General features: G+C 37.5%; 1 protein-coding gene across 1 annotated transcript in view; it reads right to left on the bottom strand.

Annotated features, from left to right (window-relative positions):
* The window catches only part of LOC125647280 (uncharacterized), a 32645-nt gene extending 25602 nt beyond the window's left edge, over positions 1–7043 (bottom strand). The window contains exon 1 of the mRNA XM_048873966.2: positions 6603–7043. The gene's annotated coding sequence lies outside the window, so the exon portion shown is untranslated. The remainder of the gene's footprint in view (positions 1–6602) is intronic.
* Positions 7044–7589: the final 546 nt, after the last annotated feature.

Genomic DNA, 7589 nt, shown 5'->3' with positions numbered 1-7589 from the left:
AATTTTCAATGCAAAACAATATGCCTTTAAACACTTATTCATCTTCTTCATTGATATGCTTTTCTTATGATTTATTTGTAGTATGCTAGACCGCACGGACTACTTAAACCTTGTAGACAGTGAACAACCCCTACACGGTCTACTAAAACCTTGTAGACAGTGAACAACCCCTACACGGACTACTTAAACCTTGTAGACAGTGAACAACCCCTACACGAACTAGTAAAACCTTGTAGACAGTGAACAACTACCACACGGACTAGTAAGACCTTGTAGACAATGAACAACTACCACACGGACTAGTAAAACCTTGTAGACAGTGAACAACTACCACACGGACTAGTAAAACCTTGTAGACAGTGAACAACCCCTACACGGACTAGTAAAACCTTGTAGACAATGAACAACTACCACACGGACTAGTATAACCTTGTAGACAGTGAACAACTACCGCACGGACTACTTAAATCTTGTAGACAGTGAACAACCAACACACGGACTAGTAAAACCTTGTAGACAGTGAACAACTACCACACGGACTAGTAAAACCTTGTAGACAATGAACAACCCCTACACGAACTAGTAAAATCTTGTACACAATGAACAACCCCTACACGGACTAGTAAAACCTTGTAGACAATGAACAACCCCTACACGGACTAGTAAAACCTTGTAGACAGTGAACAACCCCTACACGAACTAGTAAAACCTTATAGACAGTGAACAACTACCGCACGGACTAGTAAAACCTTGTAGACAGTGAACAACCCCTACACGGACTAGTAAAACCTTGTAGACAATGAACAACTACCACATGGACTAGTAAAACCTTGTAGACAGTGAACAACCCCTACACGAACTAGTAAAACCTTGTAGACAGTGAACAACCCCTACACGGACTAGTAAAACCTTGTAAACAATGAACAACCCCTACACGGACTAGTAAAACCTTGTAGACAGTTAACAACCCCTACACGGACTACTTAAACCTTGTAGACAGTGAACAACCCCTACACGGACTAGTAAAACCTTGTAGACAGTGAACAACTACCGCACGGACTACTTAAACCTTGTAGACAGTGAACAACCCCTACACGAACTAGTAAAACCTTATAGACAGTGAACAACTACCGCACGGACTAGTAAAACCTTGTAGACAGTGAACAACCCCTACACGGACTAGTAAAACTTTGTAGACAATGAACAACCCCTACACGGACTAGTAAAACCTTGTAGACAATGAACAACTACCACATGGACTAGTAAAACCTTGTAGACAGTGAACAACCCCTACACGAACTAGTAAAACCTTGTAGAAGGTGAACAACCCCTACACGGACTAGTAAAACCTTGTAAACAATGAACAACCCCTACACGGACTAGTAAAACCTTGTAGACAGTTAACAACCCCTACACGGACTACTTAAACCTTGTAGACAGTGAACAACCCCTACACGGACTAGTAAAACCTTGTAGACAGTGAACAACTACCGCACGGACTACTTAAACCTTGTAGACAGTGAACAACCCCTACACGGACTAGTAAAACCTTGTAGACAATGAACAACCCCTACACGGACTAGTAACACCTTGTAGACAATGAACAACTCCTACGCGAACTAGTAAAACCTTGTAGACAGTGAACAAACCCTACACCGACTACTTAAACCTTGTAGACAGTGAACAACCCCTACACGGACTACTTAAACCTTGTAGACAGTGAACAACCCCTACACGGACTAGTAAAACCTTGTAGACAATGAACAACCCCTACACGGACTAGTAAAACCTTGTAGACAATGAACAACCCCTACACGGACTAGTAAAACCTTGTAGACAGTGAACAAACCCTACATGGACTAGTAAAACCTTGTAGACAGTGAACAACCCCTACATGGACTAGTAAAACCTTGTAGACAGTGAACAACCCCTACACGGACTAGTAAAACCTTGTAGACAGTGAACAACCCCTACACGGACTAGTAAAACCTTGAAGACAGTGAACAACCCTCACACGATAATTTTCATGTATTGTACATCAAATGGCCACATCTCATACTTTGTCGCAAGTATCTAGAATCAAATTAGTATTAGAAGTTCACCAAAACTTATTTAGTATCTAGAATTGAAACAGATTGTCAGATGTTCACCACAACTTTTTCTTGAATATTTAGAACCAAAACAGTTATGCCAATAGAATATTTGGCAATTTGGGAAATTAATTCGAACTGTTTTCGATCAATTAATTCTATATAATATCTCAATTGAATTCTTATTGACATTATCTTAGTAGTCTTTGGTGATCAGGTCTTCCAACAGTCATTCGGACAATCCAATGTTAGCTGACCTTGTTTTTTAAAAATTCTTACGAAGCATAATTTATTCAAAGGACACCACATAGTCGTCCACTTCTGCTTCATACTTAGATATTTTATTGAAAGTAGACATTAACGGCAAACTTACAACTCAACTGTATGATAAACGGGATGATTTCAGCTTCTCCATTGTCAACTTCCCATATTTACATGTATGTAGCAATACTCCATTATCGCCTGCATATGGTGTTTATATATCTCAACTGATTCGATATGCAAGAGCTTGTTCTGCGTATAGTCAGTTTTTAAATCGAGGTAAGCTACTGATAAACAAGTTGATGGTACAGGGCTTTCAACAGTCTCGATTGAAGTCAGCATTTCGCAAATTCTATGGTCGTTATAACGATCTAGTTCGTCAATACAACCTCGCATTGGGTCAAATGCTGTCTGACGTGTTTCATACCGATTGTTAAGCCGTTCTTGGCACACTGATTTTGACTGCGGACAACTCCTTTTACCTGATCAGGATATAGGGCTCACGGCGGTGTGACCGGTCGACAGGGGATGCTTACTCCTCCTAGGCACCTGATCCCACCTCTGGTGTGTCCAGGGCCCCGTGTTTGCCCAACTATCTATTTTGTATTGCTTATAGGAGTTATGAGATTGATCACTGTTCGTTATCTTCACCTTGCATTCAAAAGCTTTTGTGTGAAAAAATCATTTGCTGTGGTCTTCAATTCGATATTTAGATATATTGAAGACGTTTTGCCTATTAACATTAATAATTTTTATTCATATGTAGACAACTGAAGAGTCATCCACTTTCTGCTTCATACTTAGATATCTTATTGGAAATAGATATTAACGGCAAACTAACAACTCAACTTTATGACAAACGGGATGATTTCAGCTTCTCCATCGTCAACTTCACATATTTATGTTGCAATATTCCATATGGTGATTATATCTCTAAATTGATTTTATACACAAGAGCTTGTTCTCAGTATGATCAGTTTTAAAATCGAGACAGGCTACTGAAAAACAAGTTGATGGTGCAGGGGTTTCAACAGTCTCGTTTATAATCAGCATTTCGCAAATTATATGGTCGTATAACGATCTAGTTTGCTAATACTACCTATCAATGGGTCAAATGTAAAAACTTGTACGGTACTAATTTTGATGCATCGGATGCGCATTTCGACAAATAATGTCTTTTCACTGATGCTCAAGCTGAAATTTTGAAATTTTGAAATAACAATAAACTTGAAAGAGTTAAAAGGAAAATCAGAGTGCCAAAAACTGGAGCCAAATTCGTCCAAAGATCAGAGCTATGCATTAGGGAGATAATCCTTAATTTTGAAATGAATTTCTGAAATGCTGTCTGACGTGTTTATACCGATTGTTAGACCAGTCTGTTCACGGTACACTAATTGTGACTACGGATCAAGATCTGAATAAGATGTAGGGTTCACGGCGGATGTGACCGGTCAACGGGGAATGCTTACTCTTCCTAGACACCTAACCCCACCTCTGGTATGTTAAGTGGGCCTGTGGTTGCCAAACTCTTTATTCTGTATTCCTTGTGGAAGTTGTGTGACTGATCACTATTCGTTATCTTCGCCTTTCAGGTTCATGATACGCTCCTCTAATTGATTTTTGAATGAAAGAGGATTTTTCAGGAACTTTGGTGTTTTATCTTTTATGAATTCAGAATTAATGAATATTTCAACTTTTTAAGAATCATTCAAAAACTTTTAGTGTAAAGATAATGATTTCAAGTAAGAACCAATCACATTCTTCTATTTTCTGTGTAAAGAGGATGGTTTTTCAAAGGCTATCATTTGCGTATACTGAAAACATGATCAGTCTGAGAGTTAATGCGCTTGAAATCCAGTGTCCAGAATATACAATTGTAATACGTACACTCGGACAATATATCTAAACCTTTGCTGTACTCCCTTCCCTATTCCTGTCTTAAAATTATATATATATATATATATATATATATATATATATATATATATATATATATGATGGTACATGGGTTTCAACAGTCTCGATTGAAGTCAGCATTTCGCAAATTATATGATCGTTATAACGATCTAGTTCGTCAATACAACCTATCATTGGGTCAAATGTTGTCTGACATGTTTCATACCGATTGTTAGGCCGAACTTGGCACACTGATTTTGACTACGGATAACTCCGTTTACCTGATTAGGATATAGGGGTCACGGCGGGTGAGACCGGTCGACAGGGGATGCTTACTCCTCCTAGGCACCTGATGTGGGATCTGGTGTGTCCAGGGGTCCGTGTTTGCCCAAATATCTATTTTGTATTGCTTATAGGAGTTATGAGATTGATCACTGTTCGTTATCTTCACCTTTCATGACGATTATTCAGTACTAGTATCTGTTCTTCCTATTTACTCCTGGTATCCTAATGTTTCCATAGTATGTCCATAAACATATTTTTGATTTCTTATTCATAAATGAATGATAAGCTAGGTACCCTGCTGAGTGAATTGAAATATCAAATGAGAGTGAGTGGCAATTCACCTTTTGTCATATAGTTTACATACCAGCATTTTGTACAGGTATGTTACTCTAGTTTGTGGAATGTTAATATTGATACTAAGTTGGAATACCAGAACAGCTCTTTACGACTCGATGCACCGTAAATCGAGATCGGGTTCCTAATCAAAAACATTTGGTGTGTGATTAAATCCATATGCTAAGCGTGAACGCCATGATGTCATATCGGAAACACTAACATTGATTAGGGAGATAATACTGGACTTTAAAGACGGGGTGGGGGTGTCTTTATCGTGTCACAGCTGCTGTAACACGGGGCATCCGCGTTTGCGGTCTTATTCGAAGGATCACCTCATTTAATCACCTCTTACGACAAGCAAGGGGGCACTGAGGACCTATTCTAACTTGAATCTCAACGGGAGCGGAACACAAACACGCACACACATATGTACATGTAGGGTTCCGTCGTTTTCTGCTTCCATACAACATATTTGTATGTAGTGAATTACACCCTTCTATTCAAATATTCCCATCCCAGACTGTGTTCAAATTGTGCGTAAAGTATTGAGGAAATTATGTCAAATAATTTATTGTCGTAATAGCCGTTAGTCTTGAATTAGGTAATGTACTGCAATTCAATTTTTTTTTTTTACAAAATCAATTTTAAGCAGATCCCATAATCTACCTACAAAACTACTAGTGTTGTTTTTCCCCACCGCCACAAGCACTAGTGCGCAAAGCACGTCACCAATTCCCTGAACTACCTGAACATTAGACCAATGAAACCCATCGTGACATACATGTAGAAAATAAAATATTCCACTAATCTAAATATAGAGTACAAAGAGAGAATAAAGTTTGCTATTGAATACAAATGGAGATCACAATACAAATAGAATCATTACTGAATTACTACAAAGTATATGATGAAAATAGCAAGTATAGAATACAAATAATTATAGTACATATACCACAAACCGAACACAATATGCCCGTGAAAATACTTACATAGGGTGTTTTTCTTAAGCCATAATTTCTAGAACTTTGCTTTATGTAGTATCAGCCATTATCAGGCTGTGACATATTTTATTTCTATTGTATAAATAAAGGGTCTTAGCTTAAAACTAAATCATATTTAAACCGGACAAATTATGTACCCTCCATATCACAAAAAAATTCAAATAAAGGAGCAAAACTCTTGCATGAGAGGTCGAAATGGACCAAAATGCAACATGATCTAGAGTGACCCACAAAGAAGCAACAGTACATAGCAAGTTTCAGCTTGATATGTGACAGAGAAATGATATAACCTTCAACAGACGGACGGACAGACATCGCAGTACCATAATACTAACGTCGGGCGTATAAAAAAATCATATAATACTGACAGAAAAATCAATTTACAATAAAAGTTATACAATATAATTTGACAATTATAGACTACAAATGGAAAATTAAAAATAAAAAAAAAAACCAAAAAAACAACAACAACAACAAAAACAACAATAACAACAACAAAAACACAACAAAAAAACCCAAAGATAATCATGACTAGAAAATACAAATAGAGAAGAAAAAAATCTTCAACTCATTTTGAATTTGTGAAATATACAACAAAAATGCACAATTGGAAATTATCGGATATCGCAACATTTCACATGCTATAATTTCAAAAAGGGTAAAATTTATTTCATGATTATTTAGAGTACATTGTTAAGATTAAATCCTACGGTTTAATTGGAAATAAACTTACCTTAACATTTAACTATATGATAAATATGTATTTCATCTCGTCAACTGCGGTCTGTCTAAAAGTGCATGCCTGTTGATCACTGTGCATGGCGATTTGGTATGATTACTACATGTACTTCAACATTGATATAATCAATATTTTATACCATCCTACTGATAATAAATGCAAACAAACTGTGTGTTTTTTTACGAACATTTAAATACCATAAATGAAGAATTCATGACTGTTTTAAGGTAAATATGATAATTTTTTCATGCTGAACTTTAATTTAAAAAAAATCAATGCCACCGTATTCTATCCATTTTTGTTTTATTAAAAATCCACTCTGTAAAATATTCACATAAAATGTTACCGCTGTAGACATATAAACGAAAATAATTTCAAAGTGCGACCCTTGATTTAGACCCTTTTCTAACTGGGTAGCTCAGTGCTAGAGCATTCGCTTTGTAATCGGGAGGTCCCTGCTCGTGACATGGCCGCGTCACACCTACGACCTAAATAAATGTAGGTAGTGATTGCTCCGTCGCCAAACACTCGACATTTAGAAGTGAGAGTCATGGATCTTTCACTTATGACCTCAACAACGAAGGTCCCGTGTCGCGACAGGCGTTAACACGATAAAGAACCCACACTGCTACAGCCCTCAGCGCTAAGCATAAGTCTTAATTTACAACTGGTGACAATCTCAATTTTAAGTGAACAATTCTCGACGGGTCCTAAAACCAACCAACAAACCAATCTATCCCAAACGAGCAACTAACTGACCACGTGAAATCCCCACCAATTATTGGTGGGTTTTCTTGGGGGTGTGTGTGTGTTTGGTCACACCCGCTGTGAGCCCTATATCTTGATCAGGTAAACGGAGTTATCCGTAGTCAACATCAGTGTGCCAAGAACGGCCAAACAATCGGTATGAAACATGTCAGACAGCATTTGACCCAATGATAGGTTGTATTGGAAAATTATATTGTTATTAACGACCATAGC

The sequence above is a fragment of the Ostrea edulis genome, chromosome 6, assembly GCF_947568905.1.
Source record: "Ostrea edulis chromosome 6, xbOstEdul1.1, whole genome shotgun sequence".
NCBI classification, from domain to species: Eukaryota; Metazoa; Mollusca; class Bivalvia; order Ostreida; family Ostreidae; genus Ostrea; species Ostrea edulis.
This window is presented reverse-complemented; position numbering and strand designations above follow the sequence as displayed.